Source organism: Nicotiana tabacum, chromosome 22, assembly GCF_000715075.1.
Source record: "Nicotiana tabacum cultivar K326 chromosome 22, ASM71507v2, whole genome shotgun sequence".
NCBI lineage: Eukaryota > Viridiplantae > Streptophyta > Magnoliopsida > Solanales > Solanaceae > Nicotiana > Nicotiana tabacum.
In genome coordinates, this window is record NC_134101.1 from 190,731,949 (window position 1) to 190,759,230 (window position 27,282).

The 27,282-nt window shown below is 39.7% G+C and overlaps 1 long non-coding RNA gene across 2 annotated transcripts in view; it reads left to right on the forward strand.

Annotated features, from left to right (window-relative positions):
- Positions 1 to 24,372, forward strand: part of LOC142176536 (uncharacterized) — a 36,188-nt gene extending 11,816 nt beyond the window's left edge. Inside the window, exons 3-4 of one of the 2 annotated variants that reach the window (XR_012705197.1) lie at positions 16,140 to 16,237; positions 24,080 to 24,372. This is a non-coding gene — a long non-coding RNA (uncharacterized LOC142176536). Of the gene's footprint in view, positions 1 to 16,139; positions 16,417 to 24,079 lie in introns of those variants that run through there. The other variant, XR_012705196.1, reaches the window with a different exon arrangement.
- The last annotated feature ends 2,910 nt before the right edge of the window (positions 24,373 to 27,282 follow it).

Below are 27,282 nucleotides of genomic sequence, written 5' to 3' on the forward strand. Positions count from 1 at the left end.
GCGAGTGTTTCTAAACTTAGTAGAGTTATCACTTGTGTTGCTACACAGACATCCCTGTTTGACCATATTTAGGATCGCCAGTATGATTGTTTCCATTTTCTTATCCTCAGGAACACAGTTTTGGGAGGTAGTGCTAGGGAGGTAATCCTTGGTGTGGATGGAGTGGTGCAACTTCTGGGTTAGATTTGTGTTATTAATGTTAATGGTTCGGGAGATTTAATTCTTGATGAGGGTCGTAGATGTGATATTCTATTTGTCCAAGTAATACAGAATGTACCATGATTTGAGCCAGCATTATTAGGGCAGAGGATAAAAACGACATTACTAGGCATGTCTCATGGTATTTAATTATCAACAAGTCAATAATGAACATTATTGACCCAGTGGTTTACTTTGAGAGATAGCTATACTAGTGTGGAAGTGAGAGTGTATCATTATGGGGTTTGTGGTAGGGTTGCCACGGGTTTTGAGGAAGTTTGATGCTATTTGGGTCATTATGGACAATTGAGGGCATTTTGTATTGGTGGTGATTTCATACGCTTTGAGAGAACAAATTTAACAAGAAGGAATTGCTTGAGCTATTAAAAGATTGTGAATACTTGACTATCATTTTGGTGTGAAATACTATTTTGAGGTAGGATTTGTGATAGGTATTCTATTTATTCATTGATGGAATGTAGTAGTTTTTTGTCGCCCGTAGTCGAGTATATACTTGAAAGGATTAATTGATTACATAGTGGTTGTATTGGTAGCAAGGTCATATGAATATATTGATATAATGTCATAGGTGGGCTATCTCATGTAAGAAGGTTAGAGGTGGCATGATTCAATATGAGATTCCTAAAAAGAGTTTTACCTTCTACCCAGTAGGATGTATACGGTACGATATGAGTCTGAATCGGTTGAAGAAGATGGTACGACTACCACAAGGTTGAGTATGCATTAGGCTGATAATTTTCGCTGCGTTATGGTTAGTGCAGCATGGGCTTATGAGAAATTCAGTTGAGTAACCGTGTGGGATCATGGAAGTTAAAGAGGAGCAGCCATTATGGAATAATAGGATATGTCATTATGGCTTAAAGCCAAGGGGGAGCCCATCATCGCGATTGGGCCACCTAGCCATGTGTTGTTATAGATTCTAGACTAAAGGGTGCTTGTGGATTGGATATGACTTAAGGATGATGACTTCAAGGATGAATCAGGCAAGAAATTTTTTGGATGTGTGTTATATTTGACTTGGTGATACATGGAGGTTAAGGAAGGATTCAGATTCGATATTCTTCAATGGAGGTAGTGTGCAAGGGAAAAGATTCACTCAGTTGTTTTTGGTAGAGTATTTATGTGCTAATGTAGCACTAATCATTCCACATGATTAGCTATGTATTCAGGACTAGGACAGAGAGGGTGACCCTCGAGAAGGTTCTAATGGATTCAAGATAAAATATGTGGTATCTAAGGATTTCCGGATTTGGGTGTTACTAAGCATTCAAGATTTTACTTTGGATTGTGAAAGAGACTAGCAGCATTTCGGTATTATTATCAGTTCTGCAAGGCAGTGTTTGAGAGATGGAAGAAATAAATTAAGATTCATTTTAGGCCTCTTCAGAGCATGTATTTTGGTTTGAGGTATTATTTTGTGTATAATAGGGAATAAAGTGGCTTACGAGTTTTAGGATGACGAGATTTCATTTTTGGATCACTTGGGATAAGTTTGATGGAGGTCCATATTGTATTGGGAAAGAGTAATGTTGTCGTGAAGGCCGATCAAGAGTAATCTGAAGAAATTGAGTCCGTTTAGCACTCGGTGATACTTGATTTTGGATAGTTTCAGTTGTATTATATAATGACTTAGTTATTAATGTTATTCCACAGTTTGAGACTATTTCTTATTGTTGTTGAAGTTTAGTTCTGCATATCTATTATTGTCCTAGCAAGCAGTGTTAGACATCATCATGGCTCCAATGGGATTCTGGGTCGTAACAAGTTGGTGTCAAAGCACTAGAATCAAATAGTTCTCAAAAGTAATGAGCATACCTAGTAGAGTCTTACGTATCGGCATGAAGACGTCTGTAATTATATTTGATAGGCTATAGGGCTTTAGGAACTTTCCCTTTCTTGATTCCTTATCGTGCAACTTTATCTCGGCTTAATATATGTATCTTTAGTTCTTTCCTATTCATTAGTATGAGATATCGAGTACTTGATATCAGTTGGGCATCGGCGAGTTGTGTTGATGATATAGATGTTGTGCAGAATATTTTTTCCATGTGTTATGAGGACATACTACTATTGTCGCCCTTGGGAGGGGTTTCTGTCTATTGCAGAACAAGTGTTGGGATTTCCCAGGGGTTCGGTGCATTATACAATGTATTGTGATGATTCATATGTCGGTCTTGATGCAGTGTTAGTATAGAATAGTAGGGTGATTGCTTAAGTTTGCAACAACAGGGGTCCTATGAGATTTAATATCCAGTTTATGATTTGGAGCTTGCATCTGTTCCAATAGATGAGAGGCATTTGATTATGGATGTTCTGGCTTTGGTCTATAGATTTGCAAGATTAGGTATTTTTGAGCTTATTAGAGTTCTCATATGTGTTGTTGCGCAGTCATCCTTGTTTGACTGTATTAAGGATCGTCAGTTTGATGGTTTTAATTTGTTTGTCCTAAAGAACGCAATTTTGCATGGTATTGCTAAGGAGGTAATCCTTAGTGTAGAGGGTGTGTTGCGACTTCTGGGTCAAATTTGTGTTTTTAGTGTTAATGGTTCGAGAGAGTTGATTCTTGAAGAGGGTTGTAGTTGTGGTATTCTATTCGTCCAGGTGATACAAAGATGTATCGTGATTTGAGCCAGCATTATTAGGGCGAAGGATGAAGAAGGACATTACTGGCACGTCTCATAGTGTTTGATTATCAACAAGTCGAGACATTGACTGAGTGGTTTACTTTGAAAGATGGCTATACTGGTGGGGAAGTGAGAGCGTTGATTATGGGGCTTGTGGTAGGGTTGCCACTGGTTTCGATGAAGTTGATACTATTTGGGTCATTATGGACAATTGAGGGTATTTCATATTAGTGGTGACTGCAAACATTTTGAGAGTTCAAGTTTAACAAGAAGGATTTGCTTGAGCTATTAAAAGATTATGAATGTTTGATTATCATCTTGGTGTGCAATACTATTTTGAGGTAGGATTTGTTGATAGGTCTTATATATATTCATTGATGGAATGTAGTAGTTTTTTGTGGCCCGTGGTCGAGTATAGACTCGGAAGGATCAATTGATTACATAGTGGTTGTATTTGAGGCAAGGTTATATAAAGATATTGATATGAGGTCACATAGGTGGGCTTTCTCATGTGAGAAGGTTAGAGGTTTGCCTGATTCATTATGAGATTCTTATGAAGAGTTTCACCTTTTAACCTATGGGTTTTATGTAGTACGATATGAGTCTGAATCGATTGAGGAAGATAGCATGACTGCCACAAGGTTGAGTGTGCATAGGTCTGATAATTTAGGTTGCGTTATGGTTATTGCAGCACGGGCTTATGAGAAATCAGCTGAGAAACCACGTGGGATCATGGAAGCTAAAGAGGAGCAGTTATTATGGGTTCTTGGGTTACTCTGGCTTAAAGCCAAGTGGGGAACCTAACATCGGCGATTGGGTCACCTAGCCATGTGTTGTTATAGACTCTAGACTAAAGGGCTCTTGTGGATTGGATATGATTTAAGGATGATGACTTCAAGAATGAATTAGGCAAGAAATTTTCTGGATGTGTGTTATATTTGACTTAGTGATATATGGAGGTTATGGAAGGACTCAGGTTCGATATTTTTCAATGGAGGCAGTATGCAAGGGAAAGGATTCGCTCGATTTTTTTTGTTGGAGTATTCATGTGCTAATGGATCACTAATCATTCGACATAATTATCTATGTATTCAAGACTAGGACTAAGGGGGTGACCTTCGAGAAGGTTCTAATGGATTCAAGATTAAATATGTGGTATTTAAGGATTTCCGGATTTGGGTGTGACTTAGGAGTCAATATTTTACGTTGGATTGTGAAAGAGACTTGGAGAATTTTAGTATTATTATTAGTTCCATGAGGCAGTGTTTGAGAGATGGAAGAAATAACTTCAGATTCATTGAAGGCCTCTTTAGAGTAGGGATTTCGGTATGAGTTACTATTTGGTGTATCAGAGGGAATAAAGTGGCTTATGAGTCTTAGGACGATGAAATATAATGTTCGGATCACTTGGTATGAGTTTGATGGAGGTTCATAGTGTATTGGGAAAGAGTAATGTTGTCGTGCAGGCGGATCATGAGTAATCTGAAGAAATTGGGTCCATTTAACAATCGATGACACTAGATTTTGGATAGTTTCAAATTGTATTGTATTATGACTTCAGTTAATAATGGTATTCCGCAGTTCGAGACTATTTCTTATTGTTGTTCAAGTTTAATTATGTATATTTATTATTGGCCTAGCAAGTAGTGTTAGAACCATCATGGCTCCCATGGGATTCTGGATCGTAACAAGTTGGTATCAAAGAACTAGATTCATATAGGTCTCACAAGTCATGAGCATACCTATAGAGTCTTAAGGATCGGCATAGAGACGTCTGTAATTATGTTTAATAGGCTATAGAGCTTTAGGAAATTTTCCTTTCTTGATTCCTTATCGTGACACTTTATCTCGGCTTAGAGCATGCATCTTTAATTCTTTCCCATTCATTAGTATGTGATGTTGAGTACTTGATATCACTTGAGCATCAACGAGTTGTGTTGATGATACAGATTTGGTGGAGAATCTTTTTCCTTGTGTTATGAGGATATACTACTATTGTCGCTCTTGGGAGGGGTTTCCGGCTATTGCAGCCCTAGCATTGGTATTGCCCAGGGGTTTGGGGCGTTATATAATGTATTATGATGATTCACACATCAGTCTTGATGTGGTGTTGGTGCAAAAAGGTAGGGTGATTTCTTAAGTTTGTAACAACAGCAGCCCTATGAGAAGGTTTATCTAGTTTGGAGCTTGCATCTGTTCTAATAGAAGAGAGGCATTTTGTTATGGACATTTAGGCTTTGGTCGGTAGATTTGCGAAATTGGGTATTTCTGAGCTTAGTAGAGTTCTCACTTGTGTTATTACGTAGTCATCCTTGTTTGACTGCATTAAGGATCGTCAATTTGATGGTTCCATTTGCTTGTCCTCAGGAACATAGTTTTGGGAGTTAGTGCTAAGGAGGTAATCCTTAGTGTGGACAGTGTGGTGCAACTTCTAGGTCGAATTTGTGTTTTCAGTGTTAATGGTTCAAGAGAGTTAATTCTTGAGGAGGGTCGTAGTTGTGGTATTTTATTCATCCAGGTGATACGAGGATGTATCATGATTCGAGTCAGCATTAATTGAGCGGAGGATGAAGAAGGACATTACTGGCATGTCTCATGGTGTTTGATTATCAACAAGTCGAGAATGAGTATCATTGACCGAGTGGTTTACTTTAAAAGATAGCTATTCTGGTGTGGAAGTGAGAGCATATAATTATAGGGTTTGTGGTAGGGTTGCCATGGATTTCAAGGAAGTTTGATGCTATTTGGGTCATTATGGACAATTGAGGGCATTTCATATTAGTGGTGACTTCTTACATTAAGAGTTCAAATTTAACAAGAAGGACTTGCTATAGCTATTAAAAGATTTTGAATGCTTGATTATCAACCTGGTGTGCAATACTGCTTTGAGGTAGGATCTGTTGATAGGTCTTCTATTTATTTATTGATGGAATGTAGTATTTTTTCGTGGCTCGTGGTCGAGTATAGACTCAGAAGAATTAATTGATTACATAGTGGTTGTATTCGAAGCAATGTCATATGAAGATATTGATATGAGGACACATAGGTGGGCTATCTAATGTGAGAAGGTTAGAGGATTCATTATTAGAGGTTGAGTGTTCATTGGGCTGATAATTTGAGTTGTGTTATGGTTGGTGTAGCATGGACTTATGAGAAATTCAACTAACCATGTGGGATCATGGCAGTTAAAAAGGAGGAGTTATTATGGGTTCTTAGGTTATGTGATTATGTCTTAAAGCCAAGTGGGGAGCCCACCATCAGTGATTGGGTCACCTACCCATGTGTTGTTATATATTAAAGACTAAAGGGCGCTTATGGATTTGATATGACTTAAGAATGATGACTTCAAGGATGAATCGGGCAAGAACTTTTCTAGATGTGTGTTATATTTGACTTAGTGATACATAGAGGTTATGGAAGGACTCAGATTCGATATTCTTCAATGGAGGTAGTGTACAAGGGAAAGGATTCACTCGGTTGTTTCTGTTAGAGTAGCTATGTGCTAATGGAGCACTAATCATTCCACATGATTGGCTATGTATTCAGGACTAGGACTGAGAGGGTGACCCTCGAGAAGGTTCTAATGGATTCAAGATTAAATATGTGGTATCTAAGGATTTCAAAATTTTGGTGTGACTTCAAGATTTTACGTTGGATTATGAAAGAGACTTGGAGCATTTCTGTATTATGATCTGTTCTGCAAGGCAGTGTTTGAGAGATGGAAGAAATAACTTCAGATTCATAGAAGGCCTCTTCAAACAGGTATTTTGGTTTGAGGTACTATTTGGTGTATAAGAGGGAATAAAGTGGCTTGTAAGTCTTAGGACGACGAGATTTAATGTTCGGATCACTTGGTATGAGTTTGATGGAGTTCCATGGTGTATTGAGAAAGAGTATTGTTGCCGTGAAGGCCGATCATTAGTAATCTAAGGAAATTAGGCCCGTTTAGTAGTGGCTTGGATCAGCATGGTAATAGATTGATTGGTCCCTTTGGTATAATAAGGCTTCATAGGTGTTTTTGTGGTAATAATATTTGGTTTGTGTAGGCAATGCTTTAGTTAATTATGCAAATGGATTCTAAAGAGTTTGTGATAATATTGACGACGACTTACAGTTGGTGTCTTTTACAAGCATGGGGAGTTAGTTGCATGTTGTGATTTTATCCTGAATTAAGACTAAGTAGAAGGTTTCTGATCGATGGACTATGTACCATATTCGTGATTCAGAGTTGATAATGGGATATTCATATTTTCGCATAGTAGTGTGATAGATGTGGGGAGTTATGTTGAACTGGGATTGATTGAACAAGATTGTGATTCAGTTTTGAAAGGAAGGTCATGAGTTCTAGATAGCGTGAGAGATTTCAAATGTTTGTAAGTATGCTAGCACTATCTTGTATCGCTTGAGAAAGGTATGTTTTAAGAAAGATGCATTGTGTATTAGTTTGCGGATGCTTGACTAGTACTACAGGAATCACACAGTTGGTAGGCATTGATGTGTAGGTTTTGATAGTTGGTGTAGAATGTTATGGGAGTATCTCTCATGGAGTGATTGTGTATGCTTTACGTATTAGATATTTAAGTTGGAGAGTTAGAGATCAGATATGGAGATTCTGGTACTCTCGCAGTTTAGAGATGTTATTTCTGAGAGGCCGACTATCCCTCTGGTTGCGGACTGTGGAAATGTGTTCAGGATTTGACGGTTGATTGTATGTGTCATGGGTAGGCTCACTGTGAACACTTGGTATATTATTTTCCTATTCTTGAATTATCCGAATTGGTTTGTAGGCCTATTGGCAGGCCTAATGAGAATGTGTATTTACACTGGATTAGATTTACTTATTCAAAACAACATTTTTTATGGGTGTGTCATCGGGCACAATGGATGTTATTCATGCTCTGGACTATTTCATATATTACTCCCATATGTTATAATAGATTGTGAGATGATTGTGTAATACACATGTAGGTTGTGGGGTTGTTTAGGCCTTGTAGATATACGAGAGAGATGGATCTTGAAATATTGATTTGCTGCACCGTAGATGTGCTTGCTTTTTTGTTGAGCATTATGCTATCTGCCTCCCCACGATTATGTTTATGCACTTTACATGCTTATTGTTGATGCACATGTGTTGGGCGAATATGAGAAATATGGTTTAATTCCTATGTGGACTGATATGTGAGGATAGGGTTGCAATCGGCAACGGTATTATGTGTGGACCGGGTTGCATGTCGTAATGGAGTTATATTGTGTAACGACCCAAACCGATGGGCCACGATGGGTGTCTAAGTCCTACCTGTCAAACACCCCTAAACATGCGTCTAGGATATGAACCTGTATAATATCTACTGCATTACAAAATTGACATACGAGAAGGAAAACTGCCATCAAGGCATATGTACGTATACATGCAGAATATAGTGGGCGAGCCGCCAAGGCTGCTATAGACAACTATAAATCCAAAACTGAAAGCCGACAAGGCTACATACATCCCAACTAGACATACTGTCCATAGACCTCTAATAGAAACATAATTGAACAAAGACGTGACTGAGCCACGTCATACCCATATACCTATATATATACAAACATATCGTACCAACATCAAAAGTAGCTCCGGATCAAATGGAGCACGCCAACTCTCGCTGATCAGGGATCCTAAGAAGGGGGACCTTCAGCTTTCCTACCTGCACCTGCGGGCATGAAATGCTAGCCCCGTGAAATAGGGCGTTAGTACGAAAAATGTACTGAGTATGTAAGGCAACAGAATAACTGAAAGCTGAAACTGAACTGATAATATAATAATTGAAAGTAACTAAGAGTCAAAGATAATCTAAAGATATGTTTACCTGATGATATTGACTCAATTCTCTTAATATAGTAAGTAAAATAGTTGTCCGGCCCTATAAGGCTCGGTATATATATAACTGCTTTGCCGTAGTAGGATTGTTCATAGGCGCTCGGCCATACTAGGCTCTGTATCTCGGCCATGCTAGGCTCGCTCATAGGCGCTCGATCACAGTATGCTCGGTATATAACTTTCCATCTGATCAGAGGTTTCCTAATAGGGGTCTGCCCATCGATTATAGCTCGATGGTAATGAAGATACTATAGTACTGTATATATAGGCTCTCTGCTTTCTTGACTGGAACAAGATAATACTCAATTTAATAAGAAGTCCCGATAAGGGAGAATACTGTAATTTATGAGAGTAGGAAATGTACATAAATTCAAGAATATGAATTTCTCTTTATGCCTCGTTATCAAACTCGTGTAATGACGAGATCATGCCAAATGAAAGAAGAGATTAACCTTAACATACATGTTCCTTGAATTATTTGAACGAATCTGCTTCTGCAAAATTCTTGAACGAAATTTATACTTGGATCTGCTTCTAGCGTTTTGGGCTTGGATTGAAATTTAAATTGGACGAATTTGGTTTCTAATGTTTTTTTTTTTTGAATAAAGGTTGGCCAAGGAGTTGAATTGTTGAATGTTTGAAATTTTTGAAGATCATTCTGCTTTCTCACGTTGTTGGTTTTAAAACCAAAAGCAGAATGTTTGGCTCACATTGTTGGTTTAAACATTGGCAAAATGTTTGGATAAAATCACAAGAGTCTTGCTTTCATAAGACTTGTAAACTAGCCTTTTCAAAACTTGTATGACACATGTAAAGCACAACAATGACTCACCTTATACTAAAGGGGGGCTGCCACGTTTCTCTTTGAGGGTAATTTTGTAAATTTATCCACTTATTAGTAAATTGGGTAATATTTCGTTACCCGGCAATTAATCAATTACCCGCATAATTTAAAATTTACCACAAATTACTTAAAAATCTATTTATTTTTAAAATACTTCTATATACTTCATATATTATACTACCGTGGTCATATGGTACCTTGTATGGTACTAGTTCAAAATTATCGGGTATTATCGCTCGACCCGTATTTTATTCCAAATTGGCCACTTTCAACGAAACTCGCTTTCTTTAATCCGCGTACCCCATTATCCTTCATAACACTTATTTATCGCTTTTTATAAATAGTGTATGTACGTTAACGTTGGGATGACCTCATCCCCGAGTCTACGTCGGTTAACTAAAAACGAAATTTTAACGTACGAAAATGCGAGATGTAACATCCTTCCCCCTAGAAACATTCGTCCTCGAATGTTCAATTCTTCGTGATCTATATAACTTTGGCCAGGTCGCCTCTGTAACAACACCACTACCAACACTCTCTGTAGAAGCTTAATAATCCAACAACACACAGTACAATAATTATTAATAACGACAATGGCCTCTCATGACCAACGATAATAACCAACACAAGAATTTATACACGTACCTTATGATTATGATGTCTCGGTCGGACCCTTCTCTGGAGGAGGAAATAAGTAGGAACATCTAAACCTCATGTCTTCCTCAGCCTCCTAAGTCATATCTTCCACATTATTGTTTCTTCAAAGTGCTTTCTGTCGCGCCCCCTTTTTCTCACGAAATCGGGTTTATGACATTTGGAGGGCAACTCGTTCCTTTTGGGAACTGGATTTTTCATTTTGAAGAGTCGCCACCTAATGAGTTAAGGTGCATTAGGACACCAATAGAGATTCAGTTCTAAGTTTGTTTGGATAACCAGAGATTGGGTAAGGGCTTGAAATTATCCCGAGGGGAACGCGTTTGGCACCCCTCAGGATCCACTAGTATGGTTCTCGGCCAGACAGTTTATTGTGAATTTACCAAATAGACAAATATGGGCTCAAATATTAGGAGATTTAAATTTAAACACATAAAAGAAAGAACAATTAAAAGAAGAGTTTTAAAAGGGGTTTGCAAATAAAGGAAAGGGAGTCTTAGGTTTATATTTAATATGGATCATATCAATGCAATACCCGGTATGACACTCCTCAAAAGAGGGGATACACGTGGTATTAGCGCACTGGTCATCATATCCATATCTACCCTTCCCACCCTGTTAAGGTATTAAAGCGCAGATTGGTCTTGATTACTATTGCATCCTATTACCCGTCTCATTCCTATCAGTCCTAGAGGCACTTAGGACTACTAGTCCTGAAGGGTGGAATATTAGGCTGATTGGTTTCAAAGGATAAAAGTCTAAGGAAACATACAAAACAAATAACACTGCACATTAGGGGAAAGCATGCAAGCAAATAAAGGCTCAGGTATGCCTCCTCAAACAAAGCACATATATAGCATGACTTGCATATACTATTTAGGTCTGATTAAAAATACTAAAGAAGAGGGGAGTTTGATTATTGAAGTAGATTTGTTTATTACATAACTCAGATAAGAAGTCCGGATCAGGCCGTCCTGCTGGTTGTAGCAACTAACAAAAAAACAGATTCAATTTTACAGCTATTACTCTAAGGCTTGCCTAAGTGTTTAGACGGGGTCCAATAGGCATGATATCTACTTAATTCAGAAGATGGTGAAATAGTGATAACTCAAAATGAATTGCTTGAAATCCTATAGGCATGCTTGCTAAACTTTGTTAAAATAAGGGAATTAGATTATTAAAAAAGGGTCCAGAATGGACGAATTTTAAATTAGACTAGTTTCAGTTTTTGCAGATGACAGTATCCACTATCGCTGATTTTTACTCCTATGAACACGAGATCTAGGATTACTGATTTTAGGCCCTTATAGACATAATTGCTGATTTTAAACCTTTGTATACAAAGTATTTAAATGAATAACGTTAAACCCTATAGGCATAATATCTAGTAAACAATGGAAACAGACAGCTTCTTACTGGGGAATTCCTATAAGCATGATGTCTATACATTATACCGATTTTAACATGCTACTGGGTTATAACCAATTGGGCCCTAAAAACATGATATCTAAACAACGCGTAGAATTTTAGATAATTCCTATAGGCAGGTTATCTAGATGTGAACAAGCAGGATTTAAAGTAAGTCCTGTAGACATGGTTTCTAAATGCGATGTGAGTATGCAAAATTTAAAAGCAGCCCTATAGACATATTTTCTAAATGCGAATTGAACATGTAGAAAAAGCAGTCCTATAGGCATGTTTTCTGCCCTTGAGCATGCATAACTACCCAACCCTTTTTCACTAGCCAGCCCCAAATGTTCATTACAAATTATTACGAACCAGGAATACTGAATTACATCAGAAGAGAACAAAGAAACGTTACAACCAGAGGAAGCCTGATTCTTGACTTCCTCTCTGAGTTATGGAATAAACCACCACAAAATGCCATTGATCCAAAGCTTTTCTCAGACTTGAGTGTGTCAGAGTTCGCTAAGGGCCTCAATAGGACCCCAGATAGTGCTCATCCCAAGTTACATAACCAAAATAGAGATGAGTGCAGTGTGGAAATGTCAGCCCTCATGTGTCCAAGTTTAGAGGGAGCTCACGGGTCTCAAGGCAAGGCTCACATGAGGGGGGCAGAACTTAAGTCTAAGAAGAGAGTGAAAGTGCAAAAACTGAGTTTTAGGAGCTGAGGGAATAAAGGAGAGGGAAGGGTGACGGGAGACAGCCATTAACATTTCAGGGAGTCAATAACTTCACACAAAAGGGCAGGGGAGTGGGAATCCATTGCAAGGAGCCTATACACTTAGGATGGATTAACTTTGGGCATGCACAACAATAGGAAGTGCTGACATGCCTATAAATCAACCAGAACACACAACGTATAAGAGAAACATGGAGGTTATGATCCTAAGAGGATCAAGTTTGGGTCATGCACACCAATTTCCAATGTTGTCATGCCCCAAACCAACCACAAGTATTAAACACATTGGGGTAGGGATTTGGGATTCAAAGGTCATAATACATTGATTTAGAACAGGAGAAAAGAAATTACAGCATGCTAAATAATGGTACTGGATTAAATACAAATAGTAGGTAGACAAGAATGTAAGAAACAGTGGATAAGCATGTTGTTGTTGGTGCAGAAAACTTAATAAGAACATACCAGTAAGAAACGCAAATGCAGAAAATAAGCAAGTTTCCCCACAGCCTAGCCTTGGCTTTCAGCCGGCTAGGTAAGGCAACAATATATCAGTAGCAGAGAAGAGAGAGAGGTTTAGCGTAGTGTTTGTTTGAACTCAAGTGTTTATGCCTTGTGTTTATGTGTCTTTGAAAGAGAAGAAGTGCAGGGTATTTATAGTTTTTTAAAACGAGTAAGAGAGACGTAATAAGCTACAAATATGGAAACAATCATGATTCGGAATCAATTATACAAGTGATTCCCTTTAATTAAGGGATCAATTGCTTAACGGGCATTGACAGGTTCAAAATAAGGAAAGAATTCAATTTGTCAGCAGGCTGACAGTTGCCATAAAAGAAGTAGTAAAACATTAAGCAAACAATAGATTCTAGGTACAGAAATACTCTAATTTTGGAAAGGATACAGTAAGGCAAAACAGGAAAAGAAATCAGTTAACCTTAACAAGCGGGTGAAATCAGAATTTCACAAAGGAAAAGTTTGAAATCAGTCGCAAGTTTGAAAATCAGTCAAAGAAGGAGACTCAGCATATAAATAGGGTGTATAAAAATTATACATGCGAAGCCAAACCTGTTGGCAAAAGGAAAATAGCATACAGTAGTAGCACAAAAAGAAAATTCAATGGATAGCAACACTCGAAGCATGATAGTCAATTGAATCAGTAGTGAAGAAACATAGAATATCAAAAGCATGCGAAGGTTTCGCAGTAGCCGGTGAGGAAAACCCCTTTTGAAAAATTAGGGTTTCGAGCATACTTGAGTTCTAGAGAAAATAGGAACCCAGAATCAAAAGGAATTAAGACTTTTGACATGCAAACTCAGGCAGAAGAATAATACGAGCAAACACAGCAAAACATGTCAAAAATCAAAGAAAAGTTTTTTGAAATAACTTAACAGAACCCTAATTGAAAAGATAAGGAGTTTTGAAATAAGAGTTTTAAAAGGAACTTTGAGAAAAGCGTTTAAAAGTTCAGAGAAAACATAGATCTGAAATGGATCTAAGAGAAATCGAAAGAACCTTAGAGGTTAGGGTTTTAGAAGAACCCCAAATGACGAGAAAGGCTTTGAAAACCCTCGATCTAAGCAGGAGAGTCAAAAGTCTGACTCGAATAGCCATGGTGTTACAACTCATATCCACATGTGTTAGTTCATGCCATATATTAGTTAACATAAATCCAAGAAGGAATTATCTTTTAGATGATAAGAATTCAATCCTATTGGTCTTAAGTGATACAAGAGTGTATAAGGGTGATTAACCAGTATTAGAAGTTAAACGAATCAAGGATGTTGTAACTCGTATTTTCAGGTAATCTAGCGGTGCTTAATACACTCAAGAGGTCATTTATTAAGGTATTTTAATCATATAATATCTGTATCATAAGTCTTGAAGTCAAACGAGTTATGAAACAAAAGTCGACAAAAGTTGTCGCAACTTAGGTTCATAATTTTACTTAAACATTAGGTCAAATGTTTCTAATCTTTTCTCATAATTTACAAGGAATTACGGGGTGATCTACCAACAAAATTAAAGATCTATGAGTCTAGTTTCCAACTCATTAAACCGTTCATCAATACGATCTCGGAGTAGAGAGATATTCGCGTTTTTGCGAGACTGCACCAAGCACCTCTCTATGGGGCCCACTAAGTCGGTTTAAGATATTTGGACCTATATAGGATGCCTCCAACCCGTTTTAAGTCATTTCTTTTCACTATTTTCAGACCTTAGAACCCTAGGAACATCCTCTCAAGGTTCTCTCAAGATTCAAGACCCAAAAAAAAGGGCAAACAACACAAATCAAGTGTCGGGAATTCTGTGGCGCTAGTAAGTCTCTTGTTCTTCTTGTTGTTGCTCATTTTTGTGTCGTTCCAGCTCGTGTGGGAGGTTGTTTTAAAGGGTTTATGTTCTGTAAATACTCCCTCATGTTCTTAATATCAATCCTAGGTGATTTCAAGCCTTCTAAAGTGATTCTAGTGCCGAAAAACACTAATTGATCGCTAGTTTCGCTTTTTTGTTGTTGTGGCAGCATTGGAGGGATATTTCATGGAAATTTAAGGTCAAATAGGAGTTGTTCTTTCTGTATAAAGGTAAGTAACCTCTTACTCTATATGTATTTAAGATTATCCAAGTTGCGGCTAAGCCATTGAAGCTAGAACTTGTGAGATATATATCGAAAGGCTTGGTAGTAATGTTATTGTTTTGTGGACTGTTTTGCGTTGTTGTTGGGCTGCGTATTTTACTACTATCTTGTGGAGTTTTGGAGGAGGAAGGGTGTGGAGAAACACCATATATATGTAGGGTTATGGGCTGATAGTTATTCGTAACATTTCCAGGTTGTTTGACACGACTACGGTGGTCGTCGTATGTATGGAGTGATTAGGCTATGTGTGGACTATTTTAGGAGGCTCAATATGTTTATTATTGATGTTGTTTGGGCTGTTTGGTGACTGTTTTGGATGGTGTGAGGTCATATATATACGGGAGGTGCTGTCCGTTTCATCGTAAAATAGGTTGTGGTCGATACATAATAGTTATGATGCTTAAATGATAACGATAGTATCGTTTCTCTTATTGTAGACTAAGGAGTTTTGACAATTGCATAGCTTGAGATTGGGGCAGTATATACAAGGTATGTGAGGCTATCCCTTTCCTTCTTTTTCACGACTCCGATTGCACATAATGTAATGAACGATCTTCCAAGATACTCTACTCTTAGAAGCTAGCAGTACTTACATTGCTTTCCCTCTTATGGAACGATTGATGTTAATGTTGCTTCTCTTAGTCTTATGTTATCAATGTTGTTGGTACTTCCTGATTCTTATAAGGTTCATAGTGAAGAGTTAGTCCTAATAACGTGTACAGAGGATACCGACCTTACGTCACTCCGAAAGGTTTAGAATGTGATTCCATGAGTCGAGCATGCATTATATATATGTATCTATTTTACTCTACCGAGCCACGCTATAGTTGGCCGGGTACGGCACCTATTGTGGAACCACTGATCAGTTGGGTTTTACCGAGCTCCACATGGCCGGGTACGATTCTACCGAGCCTATTATGGCCGGGTACGATATGATGATGATGATGCCCACAGAGGCGAATGCTTTAAAGGTTTATGTATTTATACATATGTATCATGCATTTCATGTAAGTAGCCCTCAGAGGTACTAAGATGTTACAGGTTGTATATTCTCTATCCTTGCTTACATTACTGATCGTATTTATGATTCCTTGCCTTACATACTCAGTACTTTATTCGTACTGACGTCCTTTTATTTGTGGATGCTGCATGTCGTGCTGCAGGTCCTGATAGACAGGCAGGTGCAGCTCCCCCACCACAGTAGACTGTCCAGTTCAGCGGTGATTGGCGAGATCCCTTCTCCGGACTTGCCTTGGTCTTGGTATGCAATTTTTGTTATAGACATTATGGGTATGTCGGGGCCCTGTTCCGGCTATGTTGCAACACTTATGTTCTTTTAGAGGCTCATAGACAGGTGTCGGCTCATGTATAGTTTGGTATGCCTTGTCGGCTAGTTTTTGTTGTATAGTCTTTCATAGTAGCGTGGTAGCTCATACCTTATATGTAGTTTCTTGATTGTCTGGTCATCCCCTGCTATGTATGTTCATGCCGTCATATTTTATTGCTGGTTGTCCATGATCTAGGTCTACCATTTATATTGATCTCGTCAGCCTTAAAAGATAATAATGAAGGTTAGATGAAATGTACGTTGGTGCTCGGCAAGTGTGGTCGGGTGCTAGTCATGGCCCTTCAGTTTGGGTCGTGACAAACTTGGTATCAGAGCAAGTCTGTCCTAGGGGTTGTCTATGAGCCGTGTCTAGTAGAGTCTTGATTATGGATGTGTAGCGCGCCACATTTATAATCAGGAGGCTACATGACATCTAGGTTTGTTACCTTCTTCCTGAATCTAGATCGTGCGTAGAGTTGAGTCGTAAGTGTTTGTCTCTAATATTCACCTTGTTTTCTTTCAGCGATGCCTTTGACTAGGAAGCAAACAATTAGTAGACGACTTGATACAGCTGCGAGAGAGGGTACCAGTCAGGTGCCCCAAGTCAGAGCAGGACAAAGTGAGGCTCAAAGTGAGATGCCCTCTCATACCTCATCTACTCCATCTCCTCCAGAGGATATTAGAAGGCACCCAGCGCCTCCAGTTCCTCCGTCTGGCACTCCAGACCAGGATATGCGGAGTGCTTTGCAGTTATTGACTAGTCTGGTAGCTGCTAAGGCTCAAAGGCAGAATACAGGTGCTACTGAGAAACCAGTTAGTACAAGAGTTCGTGATTTTATTAATTTAGACCCTCTAGTGTTTACCGGATCAGACCCCAAGGAGGACCCACAGACTTTTATTGACCAAGTTCATCGTACACTTAGGGTTATGCATGTTAGTGATACAGAGGCAGTAGAGTTGGCTTCTTATCGGTTACGGGATTTAGCGGTTCTCTGGTATGATAGTTGGGAGAGATCCAGGGGTCTGAACCCTCCTCCAGCTGTGTGGAAGGAATTTTCTGAGGCCTTTCTTCGTCACTACTTGCCAGTTGAGATACGACGAGCTAGAGCTGATAAGTTCTTGAACCTTAGACAAGGTAATATGAGTGTGCGAGAGTACAGTATGCAGTTTGATTCTTTGGCAAGGTATGCTCCCTATATGGTGGCCGAGATGAGTGATAGGGTGCATATGTTCGTGAATGGGTTGGGACCACATCTAATAAATGAGTGTACGACAGCCTCCTTGGTGGAGGGCATGGATATTTCCCGTATTCAAGCTTATGCCCAGACCCTAGAGGATCGTAAGCGCCAGCAGAGGGCAGTTAGGGAGCAGGATAGAGGCCAGCATAAGAGGGCGAGATTTGCAGGGTATTCTGATGACTTCAGAGGCCGCATCAGGCCACAGTTTTCGAGGAGTTCGGCGCCACCTGTAGCTAGTGCTCCTCCACAGTTTCAGAGGCCTCGATATGATCGATCCTATTCTGGTCCAGGTCAGAGTTCGCGGGCATCTGGCTCGCAACATCACAGGGATACTAGTCAGATGAGACCCCCAACACCACATTGTGATCAGTGCGGCAAGGCCCACTTTGGACTGTGTCGTCGAGGTTCTGATGCATGCTATTCGTGCGGACAGCCTGGCCATATGATGCGGGATTGTCCTAATAGAGGAGGTGATGGTATGGCTCAGCCGACTGGATCTGTGTCTGGTTCTTCCTCATCAGTTCGACCTCCAGCACGGGGTTTTCAGTAGTCGACAGGTCGTGGTAGGGGTAGAGGTGCAGTGCCGAGTTCGAGTGGTGCTCAAAATCGAACCTATGCTCTAGTAGGTCGACAGGATCTCGAGTCGTCTCCAGATGTTGTTACAGGTATTATATCTGTGTTTTCTTATGATGTATATGCGCTGATTGATCCGGGATCTACATTATCATATGTTACACCCTTTGTGGCTAATAAGTTTGGCATTGAACCTGAATTGATAAGTAAACCCCTTGCGGTATCTACTCCGATAGGAGATTCTGTGATTGCTAGAAGGGTATATAGAGGTTGCACTGTGATGATTTGTAGTCGTCAAACCTCGGAAAATTTATTTGAGTTAGAAATGGTTGATTTTGATGTGATAATGGGAATGGACTGGTTGGCCTCATGCTATGCAAATGTTGACTGTCGTACGAAGATGGTTAGGTTCCAATTTCCGGGTGAACCCGTCATTGAATGGAAAGGGAACATTGCTACACCGAAAGGTAGGTTTATTTCCTATCTTAAGGCAAGGAAAATGATCTCAAAAGGTTACATTTATCATCTCGTTCGCATTAGGGATGCGGAGGCGAAACCGCCTACTTTACAATCAATCCCTGTGGTTAACGAATTCCCAGATGTTTTCCCAGATGAACTCCCAGGACTTCCTCCTGAAAGGGAGATTGAGTTTAGCATTGATGTGTTGCCTGACACTCAACCGATCTCTATTCCTCCATACAGAATGGCCCCGACAGAGTTGCGAGAGTTGAAGGTGCAGTTGAAGGACTTGCTAGATAAGGGCTTTATTAGGCCTAGCACTTCACCTTGGGGTGCACCAGTCCTATTCGTGCAGAAGAAAGACGGGTCGTTACGGATGTGTATCGATTATCGACAGTTGAATAAGTCTACTATAAAGAACAAGTATCCACTTCCAAGAATTGATGACCTGTTTGACCAACTCCAGGGTGCCAAGTATTTCTCTAAGATTGATTTACGTTCAGGGTATCATCAGGTGAGGGTTAGGGAGAATGATATTCCAAAGACGGCCTTCCGGACAAGATATGGGCACTTTGAGTTCTTGGTGATGTCGTTCGGGCTAACAAATGCCCCAGCAGCTTTTATGGATCTCATGAATACTATATTCAGGCCCTATCTTGATGTGTTCGTGATTGTATTCATTGATGACATTCTAGTGTATTCTCGTTCGGAGGCGGAACATGCGGGCCACTTGCGGATAGTATTACAGACGCTTCAGGATCGTAAGTTATATGCTAAGCTCTCCAAATGTGAATTCTGGATGAACTCAGTAGCATTCCTTGGCCATGTGATATCTGATGAGGGTATTAGTGTCGACACTCAGAAGATCGATGCAGTAAAGAATTGGCCAAGACCTACAACACCATCAGAAGTCCGCAGCTTCCTAGGGCTAGCAGGATATTATAGGCGGTTTGTAGAAGGATTTTCCTCTATATCATCACCATTGACTAAGTTAACACAAAAAACTACCAAATTCCAGTGGTCTGACACTTGTAAACGTAGTTTTCAGGAGCTGAAGAATCGATTGACATCTGCACCAGTGCTCACTCTTCCTGAAGGAACAGAAGGTTATGTGGTATATTGTGATGCCTCAGGTATAGGTTTGGGGTGCGTATTGATGCAGCGTGGGAATGTGATTGCTTATGCATCAAGACAATTGAAGAAGCATGAAAAGAATTATCCAACCCATGATTTGGAATTGGCTGCAGTAATATATGCTTTGAAGATATGGCGGCACTACTTATACGGCGTCCATGTTGACATCTACACAGATCACAAGAGTTTACAATACAATCTTCAAGCAGAAAGAGTTGAATTTGAGGCAGCGTAGGTGGCTTGAATTATTGAAAGACTACGACGTCGAGATATTGTATCATCCCGGTAAAGCCAATGTTGTGGCAGATGCTCTCAGCCGTAAATCAATGGGAAGCTTAGTACATATTGAGGCAGGTAGATGGGGGTTGATTAAAGAGCTTCATCAGCTAGCCAATATGAGAATCAGATTGTTAGACTCTGATGACGGAGGTGTTACTGTACAGAATACATCAGAATCATCTTTGGTAGCAGAGGTAAAAGCACGACAATATGAAGATCCTATCTTAGTACAATTAAGAGAAAGCATTCAACAGTGTAAAAGTATGGCTTTTGGAATCGGAAAAGATGGGGCACTGAGATACCAGAGCCGATTGTGTGTGCCTAATGTGGCAGGGTTGCGAGAGAAGATTATGAATGAGATTCATCAATCCCGATATTCCATCCATCCCGGCTCGACAAAGATGTATCATGATGTCAAGGAGCAATATTGGTGGGATAATATGAAGAAGTCTATTGCAGAATTTGTAGCCCAGTGTCCCAATTGTCAACAAGTAAAGATAGAACATCAGAAACCCGGTGGATTGCTTCAAAATATAGAGATTCCGACCTGGAAGTGGGAGGTAATTAATATGGACTTCATTATTGGATTACCTCGCTCTTATCATAAGTTTGACTCCATCTGGGTGATAATTGATCGACTTACAAAATGTGCCCATTTTCTGCCAGTGAAGACAACTTACACGGCTGAAGATTATGCAAAGTTGTATATCAAGGAGATTGTTAGGCTTCATGGTGTGCCCATATCTATTATATCAGACCGAGGAGCTCAATTTACGGCTAACTTTTGGAGGTCTTTCCAGAAGGGTTTAGGCACACAAGTAAATCTCAGCACTGCATTTCATCCGCAGACTGACGGACAGGCTGAACGTACCATTCAGACACTGGAAGATATGCTACGAGCATGTGTTCTAGATTTTAAGGGGAATTGGGATGATCATCTTCCACTCATAGAATTCGCCTATAACAATAGCTACCATTCCAGTATTAAAATGGCCCCATACGAGGCACTATACGGGAGGAGATGTAGATCACCAGTTGGATGGTTCGAAGTCGGTGAAACAGAATTATATGGGCCAGATTTGATTCACCAAGCTATTGAGAAGGTGAAAGTGATACAGGAGCGATTGAGGACGGCACAAAGCAGGCAAAAATCTTATTCTGATGTCCGACGTCGTGATCTAGAGTTTGAAGTTGGTGATTGGGTTTTCCTGAGGATCTCACCAATGAAGGGTATTATGCGTTTTGGGAATAAAGGTAAGCTGAGTCCAAGGTATATCGGGCCGTATAAAATTCTTCGACGGATTGGACAGGTTGCTTATGAGTTAGAATTGCCATCCGAATTGGAATTTGTCCACCCGGTATTCCATGTATCTATGTTGAGAAAATGTATTGGAGACCCTTCTCAAGTCATCCCTATAAAAGATGTACAAGTTACAGAGGACCTATCATATGAAGAAGTGCCAGTGGCGATATTAGATCGGCAAGTCCGCAAGCTGAGAACAAAAGATGTAGCTTCCGTCAAAGTATTGTGGAGGAACAAAAATATGGAAGAAATGACATGGGAAGCAGAAGAGGAGATGAAGTCTAAATACCCTTACTTATTCCATAATGAAGATAACAAGGATGCTGGTGGAAGACAGGATACATTGGAAGAAGAAACGACTCTATGAGGTAAGCAATAATTTGAGAATACTCCTCCTTAACACAAAATGGTGATATGTAGATAATGTAAATACGCATAATGCTTTGTGTAGCCTTGTGAAGCCATATGTTGGGCTTAATTACTTGCAAGTTTTGCTAGTGACATTTTATAGGGGAAAATTGACCGGAAATTTCCATTGGAATCCATGATGATTTAAACTCCCCATAAACCCTTACATTCGAGGACGAATGTTCCTAAGGGGGGGAGGGTGTTACAACTCATATCCACATGTGTTAGTTCATGCCATATATTAGTTAACATAAATCCAAGAAGGAATTATCTTTTAGATGATAAGAAGTCAATCCTATTGGTCTTAAGTGATACAAGAGTGTATAAGGGTGATTAACCAGTATTAGAAGTTAAACGAATCAAGGATGTTGTAACTCGTATTTTCAGGTAATCTAGCGGTTCTTAATACACTCAAGAGGTCATTTATTAAGGTATTTTAATCATATAATATCCGTATCATAAGTCTTTAAGTCAAACGAGTTATGAAACAAAAGTCGACAAAAGTTGTCGCAACTTAGGTTCATAATTTTACTTAAACATTAGGTCAAATGTTTCTAATCTTTTCTCATAATTTACAAGGAATTACGGGGTTATCTACCAACCAAATTAAAGATCTATGAGTCTAGTTTCCAACGCATTAAACCGTTCATCGATACGATGTCGGAGTAGAGAGATATTCGCGTTTTCGCGAGACTGCACCAAGCACCTCTCTATGGGGCCCACTAAGTCGGTTTAAGATATTTGGACCTATATAGGATGCCTCCAACCCGTTTTAAGTCATTTCTTTTCACTATTTTCAGACCTTAGAACCCTAGGAACATCCTCTCAAGGTTCTCTCAAGATTCAATACCCAAAAGAAAGGGCAAACAACACAAATCAAGTGTCGGGAATTCTGTGGCGCTAGTAAGTCTCTTGTTCTTCTTGTTGTTGCTCATTTTTGTGTCGTTCCAGCTCGTGTGGGAGGTTGTTTTAAAGGGTTTATGTTCTGTAAATACTCCCTCATGTTCTTAATATCAATCCTAGGTGATTTCAAGCCTTCTAAAGTGATTCTAGTGCCGAAAAACACTAATTGATCGCTAGTTTCGCTTTTTTGTTGTTGTGGCAGCATTGGAGGGATATTTCATGGAAATTTAAGGTCAAATTGGAGTTGTTCTTTCTGTATAAAGGTAAGGAACCTCTTACTCTATATGTATTTAAGATTATCCAAGTTGCGGCTAAGCCATTGAAGCTAGAACTTGTGAGATATATATCGAAAGGCTTGGTAGTAATGTTATTGTTTTGTGGACTGTTTTGCGTTGTTGTTGGGCTGCGTATTTTACTACTATCTTGTGGAGTTTTGGAGGAGGAAGGGTGTGGAGAAACACCATATATATGTATGGTTATGGGCTGATAGTTATTCGTAACATTTCCAGGTTGTTTGACACGACTACGGTGGTCGTCGTATGTATGGAGTGATTAGGCTATGTGTGGACTATTTTAGGAGGCTCAATATGTTTATTATTGATGTTCTTTGGGCTGTTTGGTGACTGTTTTGGATGGTGTGAGGTCATATATATAGGGGAGGTGCTGTCCGTTTCATCGTAAAATAGGGTGTGGTCGATACATAATAGTTATGACGCTTAAATGATAACGATAGTATCGTTTCTCTTATTGTAGACTAAGGAGTTTTGACAATTGCATAGCTTGAGATTGGGGCAGTATATACAAGGTATGTGAGGCTATCCCTTTCCTTATTTTGCACGACTCCGATTGCACATAATGTAATGAACGATCTTCCAAGATACTCTACTCTTAGAAGCTAGCAGTACTTACATTGCTTTCCCTCTTATGGAACGATTGATGTTAATGTTGCTTCTCTTAGTCTTATGTTATCAATGTTGTTGGTACTTCCTGATTCTTATAAGGTTCATAGTGAAGAGTTAGTCCTAATAACGTGTACAAAGGATACCGACCTTACGTCACTCCGAAAGGTTTAGAATGTGATTCCATGAGTCGAGCATGCATTATATATATGTATCTATTTTACTCTACCGAGCCACGCTCTTGTTGGCCGGGTACGACACCTATTGTGGAACCACTGATCAGTTGGGTTTTACCGAGCTCCACGTGGCCGGGTACGATTCTACCGAGCCTATTATGGCCGGGTACGATATGATGATGATGATGCCCACAGAGGCGAATGCTTTAAAGGTTTATGTATTTATACATATGTATCATGCATTTCATGTAAGTAGCCCTCAGAGGTACTAAGATGTTACAGGTTGTATATTCTCTATCCTTGCTTACATTACTGATCGTATTTATGGTTCCTTGCCTTACATACTCAGTACTTTATTCGTACTGACGTCCTTTTATTTGTGGACGCTGCATGTCGTGCTGCAGGTCCTGATAGACAGGCAGGTGCAGCTCCCCACCACAGTAGACTGTCCAGTTCAGCGGTGATTGGCGAGATCCCTTCTCCGGACTTGCCTTGGTCTTGGTATGCAATTTTTGTTATAGACATTATGGGTATGTCGGGGCCCTGTTCCGGCTATGTTGCAACACTTATGTTCTTTTAGAGGCTCATAGACAGGTGTCGGCTCATGTATAGTTTGGTATGCCTTGTCGGCTAGTTTTTGTTGTATAGTCTTTCATAGTAGCGTGGTAGCTCATACCTTATATGTAGTTTCTTGATTGTCTGGTCATCCCCTGCTATGTATGTTCATGCCGTCATATTTTATTGCTGGTTGTCCATGATCTAGGTCTACCATTTATATTGATCTCGTCAGCCTTAAAAGATAATAATGAAGGTTAGATGAAATGTATGTTGGTGCTCGGCAAGTGTGGTCGGGTGCTAGTCATGGCCCTTCAGTTTGGGTCGTGACACATGGCCGGCCCGGGGAAAGGTCAGAGACGACCGGAAAACAGTCATCGAGCAAAGACTGGACAAAGCCCCTTCATGATCTGGTCATGAGACCACAGAATCGAACACGTAGAAGCCATGAGAGGTGGATACAGGTCTCCGATGACCTCGAAAGCCATAGATTTGGGAGGTATTAGGGTTGTAGTTTGATGGTGGCGGTTAGGGTTTGAGAAGATTTGAGAGAGGATTGAGAGTGAAGGGGGATTCAGAGGCGGCAAAGTTTGGAAATGAGGCTAGGGTTGGGGGTCGTTGGAATTAAAAAATGAAAGGAATTGTGAGGGTCGTTGATCTTTTAGATCAACGGCCGGGATTTAGCGGGTCTTGAGTCGGGTAGGCGGATTTAGGGCTTGGGTCGGTTCAGATGGCAATTGGGCTGGGTAATTGGGTTTAAATTGGGGGTCCAATTCAGGCTGTAATTGAAATGCAATTGGGGCTAGATTTTAAATAGCCACTTTTTCCTTATTTATTTTATAAAAAGTAGCAAATTAATTTCTGAAAACAAATTGAAGGTATTAAAATTATTTGTAATACATAATTATCAATTTAAAAATACTGAACTTAATTTTTATAAATACAAACGCAATTAAATCTAAAAGAGGCTAATATTGCAATTATACGCAATTTAGCTTTAAAAATATTAAATGACTTTGTAAAAATATGCAAAAATTATATTAGCTATATTGTAGTATGAATATGAGAATACTATAAATGAATCATCAAAAATAATAATTTTGGAAATTATTATTGGATTTTAGGGATGAAAATAAGGAAATAAATTGGTTTAAACCCTTTTAAAAATTAAGGAAAAATAATAAAACAATTGTACATACTTATATATGCATACATATGCCATTTTGAAAGTATTTTGCATAATAGAAAATATATATAGGGAAATATTGGGTATCAACAGCTGTCTCTCTTTACCCGGGAAGGATGAAAGAGTTGTCGGGTAAAGATATGATGGCTAATTTTGACCGAGTGAGATGGTTCGAAGAATTTTAGGCCGTGACATGGCTTCTAAGCTGCCTACATATCCCTGATTTTACAGGAATCAAGCCATATGTAGTTCAGAATCTGTTGACGGAGTATGCCGATGGAGACTTTCAAGAATGAACGCAATATCTAGGACGGGGTGAATGGTTAAGGTCTGATAGGGCTGCGGGAACCGGAACGTAATCGCTCCTACTGATATGGCTATTTGCTCGCCAGTTTACCTACAAATAAGCAATACAAGCATATATTGTGCATAAATTTAAACATGATGCAATTTCCCATCGGACCATGAGGATTGTCTTCGGACGGTTAGAATGACGTCCTTAGACCATGATGTCCTGGGCCATGAAGCGTATGATAAAGGATTTGCAGGTCATGAAATAATGCTCTTGATGCCTTTGAATCATGATATGCAAAAGATTAAAAGGGGGTCCTCGGGCCATGACATGGTGTTCTCGGGCTATGAAGATTGTGCCTCCGAACGATGACGCCTTCGGATGATTTGGCGATCTTTCAGCCCATGCAATGCAGTAGGTGGCGATGTTTCAGCCATGCAAATGGAGATAAGGAGGCGATCTTTCAGCCATGAAAATGGAGATAAGGTGGCGATCTTTCAGCCATGCAAATGTGGAAAAGGTGGTGATCTTTCAGCCGCTCAAATGTGGATAAGGTGGTGATCTTTCAGCCGTGCAAATGTAGATGAGGTGGCGATCTTTCAGTCGTGCAAATGTAGATGAGGTGGAGATTTTTCAGTCGTGCAAATGTAGATGAGGTGGCGATCTTTCAACCGTGCAAATGTAGATAAGGTGGCGATATTTCAGCCGTGCAAATGTAGATGAGGTGGCGATCTTTCAGCCGTGCAAATGTAGATAAGGCAACGATCTTTCAGCCATGCAAATGTATATAAGGTGGTGATCTTTCAGCCATGCAGATGCAAATAGGGTGGTGATATTTCAGCCATGCAGATGTAGATGGAGGTAGAGCTTAACCTCGAAAGGCAGAATAGTAGCCTTATGTAATGCAGAAATGCAGATGGAGACAGCGTTTAGTCTTGGAAGGCGAAATGGTAGCCATATGCAAGAAATCAAAGGGCAATCGGTAATAGAGATTTCTTAGCTGATAGCAAGTTGCGATATTGTGACTGTTGGGGACATTGTGACATATGGAATATCACTGGCGTGTGTGGATAGCAAATGTTGGTAAGTGCGACAGTTCTGAGAGTCGTATTCCTGAACAATATTTGTCTTGTGAGTGTATAGTATGTCTGATGCTTTCGTAATCCCAGTGTCTGCATCCAAAAAAATCGTGAGTTTTGTAAAGGGGGAAGGTTAGTTCGTACCCCCGCTGGCTCTGCTTGACCTGCTCGGGTTTGATCTGGCGATACTGTATGTATCATTGGGTAGCGTTGCTAAACAAGGCAATTTCGGTAATAAACATGCATGATTTTGTAAAAAATACAATATAAGTATACAATTAAGAAACGCTTTTGGATGAACCGACTACTGTGATGTGGTTCAGGATATTGCAACCTCTTTTGCTATGGAATTTTGAGGGTCCTCCTCAAAATTCTGCCCCAGTTAATGTGTTGATGCTTCTGACCGTTGCTTGCGATGATTGGCTGAAATCACTTCAGAATTTTAAGAGTCCTCCTCAAAATTCTGCCTCAGTTTCCGGTTGCGGGGGGAAATGG